The sequence below is a fragment of the Harpegnathos saltator genome, unplaced genomic scaffold (assembly GCF_003227715.2).
Source record: "Harpegnathos saltator strain DR-91 unplaced genomic scaffold, Hsal_v8.6 scaffold462, whole genome shotgun sequence".
Classification (NCBI taxonomy): domain Eukaryota; kingdom Metazoa; phylum Arthropoda; class Insecta; order Hymenoptera; family Formicidae; genus Harpegnathos; species Harpegnathos saltator.
In genome coordinates this window covers 1,095,767-1,113,798 of record NW_020230275.1, presented here as the reverse complement: position 1 = coordinate 1,113,798, position 18,032 = coordinate 1,095,767, and the positions used below count along the sequence as shown (strand labels likewise).

The window sequence follows — 18,032 nt, the reverse complement described above, 5'->3', positions numbered from 1 at the left end:
CAAAGATTCTTGTGCAAGATTTAAGCTCATTTAAATTCAACCTTGTACAGGGGTCTTTATTTATTTTTTATTTTTATTTTTAATATATGGCAGACTCATGAATTCAGTAAGGAGCGAAAGATTGTTGTAAGAATTTAATGAGATATAAATTAATAAGAAAAGTGTCAAAGTGTTTATTGGAGATACCCTCTCACAAACTTTATTTTTTCTAATATTTTAAAATCGAGTATCTCGGAAATTACAAGCGACCTCCATATAAATGTATCATAAAAAATACTCAGAATTTTACCTTTTGTAGCGTATTTTAAAATGAAAATACCGGTGAGGCGTTATCTTTTATGCATATTTACCATCGCGGCAAAAAATAAGGTTACTCTTAATCACTGACGTTACTAAGAAATCCCATGAATGGATAAGATATGAAAGTACAATGATTGACAGTCGAAAGTTTCCTTTTTTTTTCCAGGATATGATAAGAACTCACATAATTCTGCATATCAAGTCTAGTTGCAAAGTGAAGAACGCAGATAAATTATAAGAATAATTTATATCACAGTATTAAATCCACATTTGATAAGAGTTACATGTGCGAGAAAAATAAGAGTTATCGTATAACGGGAACATTTTTATAATATCTCGTTCAAGCACATATATTTAAACATTTAACACGCAAAAAGTAGACTCGTTGGTATCATTCCATATTTTTCTCTTTATGCCGAATTGTCTCTACGAAATAATTGATATAATTCAAATCGGTACAATCTACATGCAAAAAGTTGTAGCAACGATTGATTGAAAATAATCTACCTCAACACATTCAATATTCAACGCTCGCGTCTGCCATTGTTACCGGATGGCCGCGATATTGCCGCGCGGTAATGCGCGGGGAGTGTAATTTATTCACAAGCGTGCGCGACATTTTACTTGGCACGTTAATTATATTAATGGAACCGTACCGCGCAATGAGAGTGTATCGGGGCGTAATTTTGTTCGTCGCAGCGAGTTGTCGGGATTTTCGTAATATTCCGGCAGCATCGATTTCACGCGTCTCCGTAGCGCTCGAGTGGTTATTTTTAGATTCGCATTTCGCGCGTCCGAGACGGAAGTTGGCGCACGGGAGATCGACACTCTCGCATTCGAGCCGCAGGGGAAGGTTGTCTATATTGGATCAGTTTTCCATTTTTCTTTATAATTTGCAAATACTTAATAAAAGCGAGATAAAAACTGATGGAAAGTTATCCTTGTTTGTATCTGTTTGTGATATTCTGTAATTTTTTTAGATTTTTCGTACTACAATATCTGCTGCAGATACGTCTTTTGTAAAACCTTTGCACGTGGTACAATTCTGGCAACTGGTTATCTAAATTGTACCATGCGGTTTCCCAAATTGTTTCACATTTCCTTTATTATACCGATGTAATTAATTTAAAAACTGTAAGAAAGTAAGAATAAAATATAAGCAATTTAGATAAATATATATTTAATTGAAATTACGGTTTTTATAAAGGGCTGAAAAATTAATTAATTAAAAAATAAACGTTAAAATTACAAGAATGAAATATTATTTGAGAACTTAACTAAGAATTAATTAAAATATCACAACTTTTGTATGAAAAACTAAAAAGATTTTTTTAATTAAAACAAACAATAATATTATTTATTGGAATAATTATTAAAATTATCCATTTTTATACAAAGTTTATATGAAAGTTGACTCTTTTATATTCATAAAATCATTCTTTAACCACTAAAAATTGCATAATTTCATTACGCCGAACATCCTCGAAATTGAAGTTATAGAAGTAAAATATATTTTCGTTCTTAAAAACTTAATTAACTTAAGTAAACGACCGTTAAACAAAAATTTGTTTTTCAATTAAAACAAAAAGTAGATATTTTTTGTAACACTAAAGAAAAAAATAAACTGCTTTCTATAGACTTTAAAAACAATAGTCGCACATGTAGTTTTCCTTGAAAATTCCTTGGAAAATTGTACCGTTATAATACAGGCAGGGACTGGGAAGTAACTCGTTATTTGTAACGAAGTTATAGTTATTTTTTTAACTATAATTTAACTTTGTTCCTATTTTTCCATCTATAACTGTAACTTAACTTAGTTATATTTTGTTTGATAACTAGTAACTAATTTAATAGTTACTTCATATATTTGAAACTGAAGTTTCTGCCAGACTGGCAGGATAATGTGCGATGTTTGATATCTAATAAGCATAAAGTTATTCTAGCTGCATTTGGAAAACGTGCGCTATTGCGTCATCTATTTTTATCGTTCATTAGATGTAAAACAAGGATAAAATGACGCAATAGCGCTGGTAATCTTCTCTCCGAACGCAACCTATATTTCTTTCGAAAAAATTATACGTCTGTTGGACGTTTCCGTCGCGCGTCACTAGTCTTTATTTGTTAACATAATCTGCGTTCAGCGTGAAGTGCGCTGCATGGTTTCAGAAATATTTGCAGAATTATGCAGAAATATTCGAGTTGCAGCAAAAACTTGGAAACGAGAACAACTGGGCATTTCTCTGCCCAGTTGTTATTAATAGTCTTAAAGAATAAATATGAATTGCTTATTTAAATTAATGAATCTAATTTCTAAAAATTATATACAATATGAGGAATATAATAATCAACAAACTATTTTTGTATAAAATTGAACGAATTTGCACAATTACGAAATTTAAAATGATAGCACAATTATTGTAAAAAATTAACTGAAAAGTAACGACTCGTTACTTTCTAAATAATTATAACTCTAACATATTATTTTTGAATGTCAGTAACTTGTGACTGTAACTAGTTACTTTTTCAGTGAAAAAAACTGTAATTGTGATTAGATATTTTTACAAAGTAACTCTTAACCCTGAATACAAGTAATCAATAGGTGGTACGATTCAAGAGACTAGTCGTGTTTTCCAAATTGTAGCAGTCCAAATTATGCCATGCAAATATGTATCAATTTTAATGTAGTATAAAAATGACAAGCAGCTGAATTAACGCACCTGTTGAAGCTTTCTTCCTGTTGAAACGCTTCACGTAAAAGTGGGTAAAACTAAAATTAAAAAAACCTTTACTTGTTTTTTTCAACAAGACGCTTCCGTGCATGAACACTCACTCCCTGGTATTTAACTTTGTAGTGATAGATGAGCCTCGTATGATATGCGGATGGCGCTGGGCCGTTTCGGATTCTATGAAATATAAAGATGATGCAATTCAGGAGCCGACATATAATATCGGCGACTCTCCCTCATTTCGCGACGACGCTTCGCCGCATTGTATCGCCTGCACGTGGCCGCAAGCGGGCTGATTGATCGACTCGTTACACTTTGCGTGTATCGCATCGATTGACCCGAGCCGCTACAATGCGCCAAACGCGACACAGTGCGCCGACGACAAGTAATGGAAAATCCTAAAAATCGCGCGGGAGTGTAGACCTCGCGGACACACGTCGGACGTTAACCCTTTCACTGCTAGTGGGAAATATACTTCCCACCTTTCCTTGATTCAATTCTGCATTGTAAATCACATAATCTTGAAGAACTAATCGGGGTTTTGAGTTTTCCAGATAACTGAATAGTTGTTCAACATACTCCAATAGATTTTTATATCCAATTCTTCATTTGTGATCATTTATAACAAATCAAAGTTGAAAAAATGCTTTTTTTAGGGAAAAATCGATTCTTCGGAGAGTATTGAATGTAGAGGTCTGAAATTTTCACTAAATATTTTTCTCATGTTGTACAAAAACATATATTTTTTTCAATATTTCTTTGCAGGTTAGATTTTCTTTTATAAACAAACATTTCTACAAAAGCGGCCGAAATTTGATTTTTTTGCACTTTTTAGCTCTATTTTCCTAGTTTTTTCATTCTGTATCTCCATCTCTTATCCATACTATCAATATTATTTTACTCAAAAATGAATATTTAATCTTTAATAAGCATAAATGCATGCAGTATTGCACATTTTCCCACATAAACTTTTTCCAGCTCGATCGAGTTCCATCGTCTAGAATCATATGTTCTTATTACGATCTGGTCATTATTTAATAATAATTGGAATTTTCATTAATTTTGTACATCATGATCGCCATATTGAGTCCGCCATGTTGAATTTTGCAAATTTGACTTTAGATTCGTAATCGGCGACCCAAAAAAACGTAGGGCTACCAAATATTTTAATAATTTTCTCAAGGGAAGTTAATTCAGCAGTGAAAGGGTTAATTCCCGCTCTTCCGCGCATGTTCCGCACAATAAAAGTGCTCGAATTTATCGACCATCGTTCATCGCACCATCCGCGCGATTAACAGGCTGCTCGTCGATACGCTCGATGGCGGCTCATCCAGCTTTCCTCGTCGCGCCACACGACGTCTCACTTTACGTCGTCCGGCCACGTAATAACGCGAGACTGACTTGCGCTTTCGTCGACCCGAAAGTGTCGGCCCGCCGAATTTGCCTGAATTAACGCGCTGTGGGAATACATGCCGAAAAAGGCGCCGCCCAGGTGAAGGGCAGGGGAGAGGTGGTGTTGGAGGGGCTGGGGAGGGGGGTTCTGCGAGGCCGAAATTCTCCTGACGAACCGTCACGTCGCACGATATTAACGACGCACCCCCCTCGGGGGGTTTCATTTCTCACGACGCGTTCCGACCTCCGGGAGGTCGCGTGTGTGCGTTCACCTCCACCTCGCTCGCAACGCGTCTCGGCGAGACGCGTCCTTTCCTTGTCTCCTCTTTTGTGCGGAATGAATGCGAAATCGCGCGAATCTTAATTCGCTGAGCGACGCGCGGCTCAATTAAATCAGCCCGGCATAGTCCGGCTCCTCGGCCGGACGAACAAACGGAGCTATGTCAGTGCTGGTTGATGTATCATCGTCCTGGCGAGCTCGACGCGCCTCTCTTCTTCTGACACGAGCGCCAAAGGCAGATATGTGTCGTCGCGAGCGAGAAAGCCGCGCTGACGGCGGCACATTTCGCCGCGGTTTTCATTAGCCGCCCGGTCACGCGACTTCCCCCGCATTCTCTTCCTCCTTCTCCTCTCTCTCTCTCTCCTCCTGCGACGCTTAAATTACATTCGTAAGTATTCGAGCGGCGGACGCGTGTGCTAATTATTCATAAATATCGCGCGGGATAACGATCCCGTGGGGACTTGATCATGTCGAGTCGGCGCGGAAGCGCCTCGAGGAAACAACATACGGCGGGCGCGCGGATATTTAATGCGCAATTAGTGAAATTAATATGCTCTGCCCGACCGGCCCGGAAGGAGGCCGTGGTGAGTTTCGACGAGGCGGATTCAGTCGCTCGAGTTATTCGAGCCTTTCAGCTCGTCATTGGCGAGAACAGTTTCGCTTAACTCTTTGCGTCACACATGTGTCCCGCTTATATTTCCTTCATTTTTCGATTATATTTCATAAAATTCATCAATTTTAATGATTCTTTTTTGCTCATCCACAATTTGAATACTTTTAATTATGATAAATATTTATTGATTTCATCAATATTCTTTATATTTTTGTTGTTATAAACAAATTAAGATGAAAAAAGCGTTTTTCAGAATAAATTTGTTTCTGAAAAAAAGTCCCCTATAAACATACTGTTTTTTCACCTAAATTTATGTTTTTGAGGTCGCTGATTAGTTCGCTATCAGATTTGGGTAAAATAAAGTATTTTTTTTGTTATCAATAAAATATTGAAGCTAAATTTCGAAAATTTATAGAATTGCGCTGATATTCTAAATATTGTTTTTCTACAAAGAAGCAGTTTTCTATATTATATTTATCATTTTGAAGTCGCTGATTACGAATTCGCTAAATTTTATTATAAATTTATTATAAATTTTTATTATATTAGTATTTTTGTGATATAAACAAAATATTGAAGAAAAACATAAAAGTTGTGGAATAGCGTTGGAATTCGACAATCTTCAACGTTTTTCTCTTTACATTCATAGTTTTGAATTTGTAACATATGTGCAGATAGTTCGAAAATTTGTCGAATGTTTTGCTATAAATAATTTATTTATTATTATTCCGACAAATGATGATTTTTCTTTGCAAAGGAATGTTTCTATATAAATTTGGATGTGCTAAATACGAATTTGCTATTAGAATTGATCTAGAAATTCGATCTTCTCAGTGAAATAAGTATTTATATTTATTCCTAAGTAACAATTATCCGTATATCATAAGCATCGTATTTTTTGGAAACATATGTTCATTTCACACATAATTTTTATGACTTTGGACGATTGTGTTACAATACAAATCCGACATTGACCTATCAGCATTGGCAGTCTTATTTCTGTATACGTTTTGTATATTTATCGTAATATTCGTCTTCGTATCTAACAAGGTTCTATTGATAATAATTCCTAAGTGAAAATTATTGGATGAAATTGTTAGATAAAATTGTTTTTATACGAGCAAATGATGGAATCTATCGAAGTACCAAGTGATTTAGAACTCAGCGACTCCAAAAATGCAAAGAATAATAATTCTTGTACAGATTTGTCAACTAAAATCCTTTCAAGTCGCCATATTGGGCAATTATATCTGCAATCATATATTTTAGTAGCACAAAATAAGCGGTATCTATTGCAAAAGTCGCGACTCGATTTTGCTCATCACAAGTGGCACTTTACAGATTTTGTACCCGCGGCATTTCTTCAGAAACCATCACAGACCCAGCTCACGCTCAAGTAAAGTACTACTTGTAATGAGCAGAATCGAGTCCCGACTTTTGCAATAGATACCACTTATTTTGTGCTACTAAAATGTGTAATTGCAGATTTTGCACCCGCGGCATCTCTACAAAAACCATCACAGACCCAGTTTACTCTCAAGAGTAAAGTGCCACTTTTTTTCAAAATATCAAATTTTCTTTTATGGAACAAATTATAAGCACAAATTATGCTCTTGCTATTTATGTACTTGTTTTTATTTTTTAATTATTTTTTGCTGTGAGCCTGCTGACTTCATATGAAGGTAGCAACGCCATGATTTTTTTCAAAATGGCACGAGGTACAAAATTTTTATTAATAGCACAAATTAGCACAAAATAAATACTAAAAAATTTGATAGGTGCGTTTCGATTCTGCTAATTTGGTCCTGCCAGCTTCAAAGAGGTTCATATCGGTATACTCTTTTGGAGTAAATTTCATTTTTTGTCACATGGAGGAACACGACGCGTATTAAATAATTTCACGCGACTGAAGATGTGTCCGTCGGATCATTGTCGTAGATGACGATCATAAACAAAAGATGATCACCGTATCTTGCGATCTGCATATATCCTTTTGTATGTATACTTCTTGAATCCGGCCTACCATTTCCCGTGTGCTCATTGGCTCAGACGTTTAAATTAATAACTCAACAACTATTGCGATTTTTGAAAAATTTTATATGACTTCATTGTTCAATTTTACCTGTTCTACCGTACCTGCAAATTGCTTGGTCCAAAATTTCTTAGACACCCTATACATAAGATATGTAGTATTATGTAGAAGAATATAGCGAAGGGATGGTTTAATTAGAAAGTGATAGGAGAAAGAGATGAAGAAGAATTTGGGATGAAGAGCTAGATGAAGTTAGGAAATATCTTTAGAAAACTGTGGAGAGAAAAAGAGAAGAGGTTGAGGGAAATAAGAAAGAACAGCTGTGATTAGATTAGAATTAGGTTAGAATTAGAATCAGAATTAGAATTAGAGTTGAAAGTAAAATGTAAGAGGAATAAAATATGTGATGTATGAAAAGCGCGGAGGAAAATAAAGTATGGATGGGTCAATCTCTTCGATACGCTTTTCGCTTTTTCGCCGCATAGTATACTTGACGGCCGAGTGCAAGCGCAACGCGAGATACTTTCGAATACAGGATGAGTACAGAAAAAAGGGTTCAGGACTTAAAGGTGTATAGAATCCACAAAGTGGAGGAAAAAAGTCCTAATAAACTTCGAAAAGTTAAATCGAAGAAAGATCGAAAAAAAAAGTTAATATTGTCGGAGTTATAAACAGTTATTTATTTTAATTAAAGCATTCTTACCGTACTGTAAAAACTTTGTGATAGCTCTCTGCAACTGTTCGCCATTCACAAGGATACGTGACGTAATAATTGCTTGGTGAAGCGTGTGTAGAAATGGGAGGAAAATGGATGTTTGTTTACATTTCGAGCAAGAGCGAAAAAACACTTTTTTACAGATTCTTTTAAAACATGACATTCTCTTCACGGATAAATGACATACATAGATCAGGGATTCCCAACCTGGGGTACGACCAAAATTGATTGTAATTAATAATGATCAAGATGAATTCTGAAATAATCCGGCATTTTTACCATCAAATTAAAAAAAAATATTATTAAAATTATATATTTTTTAATATTATATATTTTTATCTATACATATGTATTCATTACTTATCACTATGCGAAGCTTAGTACCGTGGATAATAATTTTATAATATTAAAATGATAATTAATTTCTAACAAAACAATACTATGTAATAATAAATTATTATAAATTAACTTCATTAAAACCCTAACAATTAGCTTTTACCATAAAACATACGAATAATTTTTTTAAGGGGTGTAAAGGTTTATTAATAAATTTTTAGGGGTACGAGAAACAAAAAAGGTTGGGAAACCCTGACATAGACAAATTATATTAGAAAATACAAAAGCACCAGAAGCAAGTAAGTCACTTGCTTTAATTAAAATAAATAATTATTCATAATTTCGACAACATTAATTTTTCAACCCATGTTTATTTTTTCCTCCATTTTATACTATTCGTTGTGTACCTCCATTGTGTACTATCTGTTCTTAAAGCTTTCTATTTTAAATATTCTATGTATGTTACATAACAAGATATTGCCAATGTGTATAATTTGGTCGATTAAAAAATTAATAAATTATATTATTGATGTACCTATGATAAACATGGAAACATAACTACATAAACTATGGAAATATAAATATAAACACAAACATAGTAAATATAAACAAATAAACATAAAGGGGAGTGAAATATTAAATTTAAAAGTAATGCTTGGTATCAACGTTACATTGTTCATAACAAATGTAACAGATGTAAGTGTTACAACAATGTTGTAATGGATGTTATAGTTATGCACTTGGCGACTAAAGTCGACGATCGGTCGTAGATACGGATTTAATGGCTGTCGACCAGAGTCAACGATCGTACCGAAGAGGTTAAAGGAAATTGTAAATCAAGTTGGAACTCTTCTTGGTGAAAAGCCGAAATGAATAAAGGTACATACATAGAGAGCTCCTGAATTGTCGTTTCGTGAGATCGGACGTTTGTTACTGGACAGCGGTTAGCGGATATCTCGTCGATATCGCTAAGTGCTCCATAACACCCGAGGGATCGCGAAACGCACACTTTATGTTGATTCATGCGAGCTTTAATATATTGACATACTGTAATATTTGGGACAAAGCCGGGCGAAATGTCGCGGATTGGCATTTGTGAAATGTCATCGGTGTCGTTAGTACGTATGTTAAGAATGATCTTTCAACATCTTTTTACTTTCAGTGACCTGGCTTTGATTTCCCTGAGACACCATTCTGCACGAGTAACCTTATTGCTATTTAGCATTTGCAGTCGTTTTTATTTGAATACTTTGTTATTGATTATTGAAGGTAACTGGTGATTATTAAAGATAGGTAGAAGTTTGTTTCTTACGTCATAATTCTTTTTTTCCTAAGGGAAGTTATAATAAAAATTAATATAACAATGTTAAAATTTTTCAATTGTATAATTTTTGTCTTTATTACACATATACAAGATGAGGAAAATCCTTATTATTATTAGTATGGAAATCCTTAAAAATCTCGAAAGATATTTGTTTTACAGAAAAGTGTTTCAGACAAAAGTTATAAGGCTCAAAACGATGTATTTACTGATCTTATCAGTTTCACCTTGAATGGCGTTGCCAAGGTCAGGTCAAGGTCAACTTATTTTTTTTTAAACAGAAACCCCCATTTTTTATTATATCATCTTTTTCTACTAATTAATTTGAACAACTTTTATATGAAACATTTTTCTATTTATCTAACACGTTTTGAGATATTTAAGGAAAACTTGATGACTTTTTCAATATTTACGATATTTCGCTAACTGTTTGTCGAAAGAAAAAATGGTACTAGACTTTTTTACTCTATTTGGCCTCAAGAATATATTGTTCTTCCTCATTTTTTTTAAACAATCGCTCTTTCTTGAACTTTTGCATGACTTTCATATTATTCTTTTTCCTTTATATACGTTATTTTGATAGTATCTCACGTAGTCTAAGCATTAAAATTCAATGGGTTAAGTCTGTCCATTTATTACCTTAAGTAGCCAATATTTGGACCTTTTTGATTCATTTTTGCCATATTCCCATCATTTTTTGGTTAAAAAATACTGTCTTACAATTACTACTGTGACATACAAGATAATCCGTTAGGTTCTAAAGGTTTTTGCAGTTTGAGCCAATATCGCTGACTTTTAGACTCCTTTCTTTGCTTTCGTGACGTCGTTTTTGTTTTGTTTGTGACGTCGCAACTCTTATTGGCCCGAAACGCATAAATTCTAATCGTAGATACAATGTAAACAAACAGTAGAATGACGAACAATATAAGAACAACGAAATGTAAATATTGACAGTGAATGAATGTATGATTTATTTGGTAAGAGCAAAATGCAGCAATATTGAATAATGAATGTTTAACAAAAGAAATCGAATACAATATATTTTTATATATTTTATAATTTTTATATAATTTTATATATTCTTTATTTAAATACTTTGAAATGCCTTGATTTTCCTATATCTAATAATCCATTTACCTGTTAAAACAATAGTTATATTAACAAATTTAATTTGTCGAAAGATGGATAATTTATTTTGTCCAGTACTGCATATATGCGCGTTTCATCAAGCAATTATTAGTCACGTATCTTCGTGAATAGCAAATAGTCACAACTATCACAAAGTATGAGTAAGAATGATATTACTCCGATGGTAGAGATGCATTTCACACACGACCATACACACCAGAAGCGAGCAAATCATTTGCTTTGACTGAGATATGAATAATTGTTCATAACTCCTACGACATTAATTTTCCGACAGATTTATCTGGACATTTTTCCTCCATTTGGTATTACCTGTCCCTAAAGTCCCGAACCTTATTTTTTTAAACATCCTGTAGATTTGCGCGTCAAATGTCAACTGATTTGTCAAATGTCAACTAATGTCAAATGAAGCAACAAATTAACCCAGCGTGTTCCGCCGCACACCTCCCTCCTCGCTTCAGCCCGCGCGCGGTAAAAACTCGCGACGGCAAATTACGTGCAGAAGTGCAGAAATATGTGTGTACGAGTGTGTAAAAAACACAATGTCAACTTCTAATCGTACCTCTTGTCTAATCGCCCGTCGTTCCCCTACCGCGAAGACACGCGCCGCGCGCCGTCGCGCTCTCACGGCTTCTCGTCGGTCACTCGAATTGGCTGTCAGTCTAGCACGGCGCGCGCTCTCGAGCGGCTGGGCTTACGTCGCGCGCGCGCGGTGCCAAGAGCGAGCAGTCGAGTCGTCGAGCCGTCCGTCCGTCCGTCCGTTCGCCGACGTCGGTCTCGCCGTGCCTATTACGTGTGTGACCGGATGTAAGGAATAGTGAGACACGAGCGATCGGTGTCCAAGTGCCTTAGCCACTCCGCGAGGATACGCCGAAACTCGGATTTCAAGTCGACGCGCCTCCATTTTCCGCGTCGGCTGATCGCGTGCGCGCGCGAGCAGCCGCGCGCGGGGATTTTACGCGACGAGCGACCTGCTGGCTGACCACCGTTGGATTTGTATCCCGAGATTCATATTTGGGACGATAGAGAGAGAGAGAGAGAGAGAGAGAGAGAGAGAGAGAGAGAGAGAGAGAGAGAGAGAGAGAGAGAGAGAGAGAGCGGGAGAGGGGCAGGTGAAGAGAGAACTCCAAGGAGAAAGAGAGAGAGAGAGAGGCACCCCCAAAACAGCAGCTCTTTCGATTGAGCGGCGCTCAAAGCTGTTGCGCCGCGCTTTTTCTTCTAATCGAACGGTCACGCGGCGCGCCGCAAGGTCGCGAGCTTTTTCCGTACGACGCGTCTGCCGTCGGGCACGGTGTCGGTGAACCTTTTCGTATCGTATCGATAACCGGTGACGCGGGCGGGCCACTTTCGGCTGGTTCCCCCGGTCGCTCGCGCGGCAAATAAATCCGGCGACGAGCGTGCACCGCCGCAGAGAGACGCGCCAAACGGGCGACTCATTCCTCTCCGATCGAGCGCTTCTCGCGCGCACCGTCGATCGTTCCGATCGAAGGAGACTTTCCTGCCCTGCGTGACCCTGACCCCGCCGGGCCGGTTCAATCAAGTCACCGCTCAAGTGCACGCTGGAAGTGCCGCAAATTCGCGCGGAGGTTCGCTCGAGGAAAAAATACTGCGAAGCGAGCCAGAGTCAGCAGCACGGCCGAGTGCCGAGAGGAGGAGGAGGAGGGGGAGGGGGAGGAAGAGGAGAACGTTCAACCACGGAGGAAAAGTTTCCGCTGGGAATTTCACGATATGACGCGATGCCGTGGCGATGACGCGGACGACAGGAGGGCCGGTCGGCCGGGAACGTCGCCGATTGATTGTTGACCGGCTAATTGACTTGACTGAATGACCGATCGACCGACTTTGCCACGAGTGCGAGCGCGGGGAAGCGCGCGAAGGGCGAGTTTCTTCCGACCGACGAGGTGCGAACACGCACCTGCTGAATGAAAGTCTTACTATGCTAAGATATGACGACGAAGAGCCATCTTCAAGGTGAGCATCTCTTCATTTCGATCGCGGTCGCGGTCGCTTTAGGGATTCTGCTCGGGAAACAGTCGCGTACAAGAGCGATCACGAGGACGATGTGCGTTAACGTCCGTCTTGCGACTTGCAACGTTCACAATCTCTCGAAGTTGTTCTCCCGAAAAACGTTCACGCTCCGACTTAGATCGAAACTTTAAGCAAAACTTGAAAGTTAAGCTACCCTTTTTTCTCTTAATGGCTATTCATAATTTGGCCGTTGTTCCTTTTCCTTCCTTTTAGGTAAAGGACTTTTTTGGCAACTTAACAGTTGAGCAAATTTTTAATGGTCATTCAAAATTTGGCTGTTCCGAAAACAGTCGTGCTCCGATTTGGTTCAAACTTTATAAACAGATTTCTTTTAGGTGACAAAGGATTTTTGGGGACTCAAAGTTAAGCAACATTTTTAACGGTTATTCATAACCTGGCTGTTGTTCCGAAAACGGTCATGCTCTGATCTAGCTCATATTTTATAAATAGGTTCCTGTTAAACGATAAAGATGCATATTAGGAAAATTTTTGGCAACTCAATTTTCCTCAACGGTTATTCATAATTTGGTTGCTGTTCTGAAAATAGTCATGTTCCGATCTAGTTCGAACTTTGTAAATATAGGTTTTTTTTTAGATAATAAAGAAGGATATCTGGCGACTCAAAAATTAAGTAATTTTCTTAATGCTTACTCATAATTTATTCCGAAAATAGTCGTGCTTCGATTTAGCTCGATCTTTGTAAATAAGTTCTTTTTGGGCAATAAAGAATTATATCGGAAGGATTTTTAGCGATTCAAAAATTAAGCAACTTTTTTTAATGGTTATTATTCATAATTTGTTCCGAAAACAGTCATGCTCTGATTTAGCTCGATCTTTGTAAATAAGTTCTTTTTAGATAATAAATTATTTCAGAAGAATTTTTAGCGATTTAAAAATTAAGCAGATTTATACATATACGCTACTCATTTGACTTGTTTCGAAAATGTCCATGCTCCGATTTAGCTCAAACTTTGTAAATAGATCTCATTTAGATAACAGAGAAGATTATATTAGATATTCCAGTATAGTAAAAGATTTTTGGTGAATCAGAAGATCCTAGATTTAATTGAGAGAAGAATATATATATACATATATGAAGTAATCTCGAACTTGGGTGAAGTAGATAGGGTAGGGTAAGTTAGGTTAGGTTAGGTTGGATTAGATAGGTTCAGATTTTGAATGATTAGCATTTCGAGGTTTGTTCAGTTAAATTATACAACAGGAATCTCTTCCAACTTATTTGTTTTAGAAAAAAATTTCAAGATACACTTTTTACACAAAATTATACGGTCTTTGAATTTTCGGAATTATAAAAATGCCCATTAACAAATTTCCACTTAAAAAAGATTCTGCTTAAAAAAATTACGTTGATCTTGAAATGACTTTGGCAACCGTTTCCTAAAAACATTTCTATAGCGCCAACTTATATTTTCCTTCAGATACTGCAACTTTTGTTTAAAACAATTTTCTTTAGAAACAATATTCTTGGAAATAAAAATTCGTAACGTTTTATTGTGTTCACCTTATGTCAAGATCAGTATATATTCCTTAATGCGTATAATTATCTAAAGAACTAGTTTAACATTCGAGTCGTCAAATATCCTTTCAAAATATTTATTTTTTATCTAAAAGGAGCCTATTTGCAAAACTTGAGTTAAATCGAACGAAAGTTTCACCCTTTTGAATTTTTCTTCCTGTCGAAATTTCTATAACTCGATTTTTGTAACGTGAAAATATGATGCATTTCGGCGCACGTGTCTGTCTTGCTGAACCGTTCGTTGCTTCTTGTTGAAGACGGAAACGACTTTCCCTGAAAAGAGTCTCGCGATTGTGAGCGACTCTAGACCGATTGAAAAAGAATCGCCTTGCGGAGATTAAAGAGAGGACTCGGCTTCCCGACTGATCCTATGAATGGGCTTTGTCTCACCGGATTTCGAATTTTACGATACAGAGGAGGCGACTTTAACTTATCGCTAAAATCGTAAACAATACGCAGAAAGTCACGGCGTCCCAACTAATTGTTGTAAAGAGCAAACCAGTTCAGTTTTTAACGATGAGAATGTCACTTCCTCCATTTGTCATTCTATGTACATTACTTGGCAGTCTCTGCTCCTTGAAATGTTTACTTGTACTTCCGAATAGCTGGTAACTTTTATAGAGCGACCCAAATGAGTTCGTGCAGAGGTGGTATATATTAGGTCAATCGATTCCGTCTGTCTTTTTGCAAAACTTATGACTTTATTTAAGAAACAAAATGAAAAAGTATATCAATCAAAATATTGTCCATCATTAGCGATTACTTTTTTCCATCTTTCGGTTAGCAAGCGAATTCCACGGCGAAAGAATGACTCATCTCTGGAAGCTATTCAGCCAGAGACCCATTTTTCGACGTCTTCATAAGAATTGAAACATTCGTCAGTAAGTGCGTGTGCCATCGACCGAAACAAGTGGTAGTCGGAAAGGGCACAGTCTGGTGAATAAGTCACATGGGATAACACTTTCTAGCGAAAGGCTTCTAACGTTTCCTTGACAGATTTTGTGACGTGAGGCCGAGCGTTGTCATGAAGTAAAAGCACTTTATGCTGTCTCGTTTCATATTCTAGTCGTTTTTTCGTGCAATGCTCGGCTCAAACGGATCATTTGTTCTCTATAGAGATCCCCTGTGACTGTTTGACACGTGTGTGAAGCTAGCATGTAGCTCAAATGTTAGAATCTCACAAAAACACTGTATATTAATTGGCATCCAGCATAGTTCCACAGTTCCTGACAGGTTTTAACAATGACTGCATTCAGCAGACTCAACAGTTGGACAACATTACTAGATTTTCCACTGAATCTCGCTCCTAATTGCTAAATACTTCTGGGTATATGAAGAATCTAAAAGAATGCTCCAATCACAGACAATAATCACTAAGCGCTCTCTGATCACTTTATTCTACTGAACGCGGCCAATAGTTCCGATGAATTTACCATAAAAATCTTCATTTAAAAAAATGAGATGCTAACTTCCGATACACCTGATAGCATCTCATCGTATTTCGAATATATGATCAAGGAGAAGTAAGATTCCACAGAGTTCTATAGTCTAAATACATTCTGTCGATAGTTCTGATGTCCTAAATTCCGTATAAAATAATTTATAGCTATAAAATCCATCTGACCCCGTGTGTGTGAATCTGGCGTATTATTTCGTGAAAACTCATTAGTTGTTGAGAGTCCTGACTATATTTTCCATAATTTCTAAAATTTCCCACGAATCAAACAAAAAGGTCCAGCCGTTAAAGCAAAAAAATTGGTCCGGACAGACTGAGACGCGAAGTTCACGCGACGTCTCGCTTTGACCTATAGGAGTTCCTTCATTATATTTTTTTAGGGTTTTATCAATAGTTCTAGATGAGTTCCACAAAGAGTTTTGCGATTTAAAACCGAAAGAATCGATTGCAATAACATAAAATGTAACATAGTGTAACAAGTATATTGAGTTGCGACGCTCCAAGATAATTTCCGTACAATTCTAAATATATTTATACAATTTCTGAAAAGTTCTAGTCATTGAAAAATATTTTGGAACTGTCGATTGTTCAATGCGGTCAGAACTGTACGAAAAATGTTTTTCAATGACTAGAATTCTCGAATATCGACCAGCATCTCACCCTGATCCGTGCTGAAAAGCACTTTCCGAGTCATACAAATTTAAAAAAAAATGGTACAACGTCGGTAGTGCCTATTGGTAAAAAAACTCTTGAAGAAATTGTTCAATACGGTCACAAGTGCACGAAAAATATTTTATAATAACTAGAACTCTCGAATATCGATTAGTATCTCATCTTTACTTGTGCTAAAATGCACTTTCCGAGGCGTGTACATTTTTTGAGAAATAGTACAACGTCGGTAGTGCCCAGAACTCTTGAGAAAATTGTTCAATGCGGTCAGAACTGTAGGAAAGATATTTTTCAATGACTAGAACTCTCGAATATCGACCAGCATCTCACCCTGGTCCGTGCTAAAAAGCATTTTCCGAGCCATATAAATATTTTTAAAAATGGTACAAATGGTCCGTTGTGTTTAGAACTTTTCAGAAATTGTATAAATATATTTAGAATTGTACAGAAATTATCTTGGAGCGTCGCAACTCAATATACTTGTTACACTATGTTACATTTTATGTTACCGTAATTGATTTTTTCGGTTTTAAATCGCAAAACTCTTTGTGGAACTCATCTAGAACTATTGACAAAACACTAAAAAGATATAATGAAGGAACTCCTATAGGTCAAAGCGAGACGTCGCGTGAACTTCGCGTCTCAGTCTGTCCGGACCAATTTTTTTGCTTTAACGGCTGGACCTTTTTGTTTGATTCGTGGGAAATTTTAGAAATTATGGAAAATATAGTCAGGACTCTCAACAACTAATGAGTTTTCACGAAATAATACGCCAGATTCACACACACGGGGTCAGATGGATTTTATAACTATAAATTATTTTATACGGAGTTTAGGACATCAGAACTATTAACAGAAAGTGTTTAGACTATAGAACTCTGTGGAATCTTACTTCTCCTTGATCATATATTCGAAATACGATGAGATGGTATCAGGTGTATCGGAAGTTAGCATCTCATTTTTTTAAATTACAATTTTTACGGTAAATTTATCGGAACTATTGTTAAAACCTATCAGGAACTATGCTGTGGAACTATGCTGGATGCCAATTAATATACAGTGTTTTTGTGAGATTTTAACATTTGAGATGCTAGCTTCACACACGTCTGTTTGACCACTTTTCAATAGCCCATGGTACAGCACATCCTTCTGATCCCACCAAATACAGAGCATTGTCTTTTTTCCGTCGATATTCCTCTTTGGCATCGATGTTGAAGGTTGACCAGGATCGCAAATAGTTTTTCGACGTTCAGGGTTGTCAAAATAAATCTATTTTTCACCCCCAGTGATGATACGATGTAAAAACCTCTTTCTTTGTTGTCTAGCAAGCAGAATTTCGCAGGTGGTTTTTCGCCTTTCAATGGCTCTTGGCTTCAGTTCATATGGGACCCATGTTCCTTCTTTATAAACCTTTCCTAAGGCTTTCTAACGATCGGAACTGACAGATTGAGCACAATTTAATGCTTCTGCAAGTTGCTTTT

At 36.7% G+C, this 18,032-nt stretch overlaps 1 protein-coding gene across 2 annotated transcripts in view; it reads left to right on the top strand.

Moving 5' to 3' along the window:
• ATP8B (ATPase phospholipid transporting 8B) overlaps positions 1-18,032 on the top strand; it is a 123,667-nt gene that overhangs the window by 27,254 nt on the left and 78,381 nt on the right. The window contains exon 1 of one of the 2 annotated variants that reach the window (XM_011152159.3): positions 11,971-12,832. The exons of the other annotated variant lie outside the window; for it this stretch is intronic. The gene's annotated coding sequence lies outside the window, so the exon portion shown is untranslated. Of the gene's footprint in view, positions 1-11,970; positions 12,833-18,032 lie in introns of those variants that run through there. 2 annotated transcript variants of the gene reach the window in all.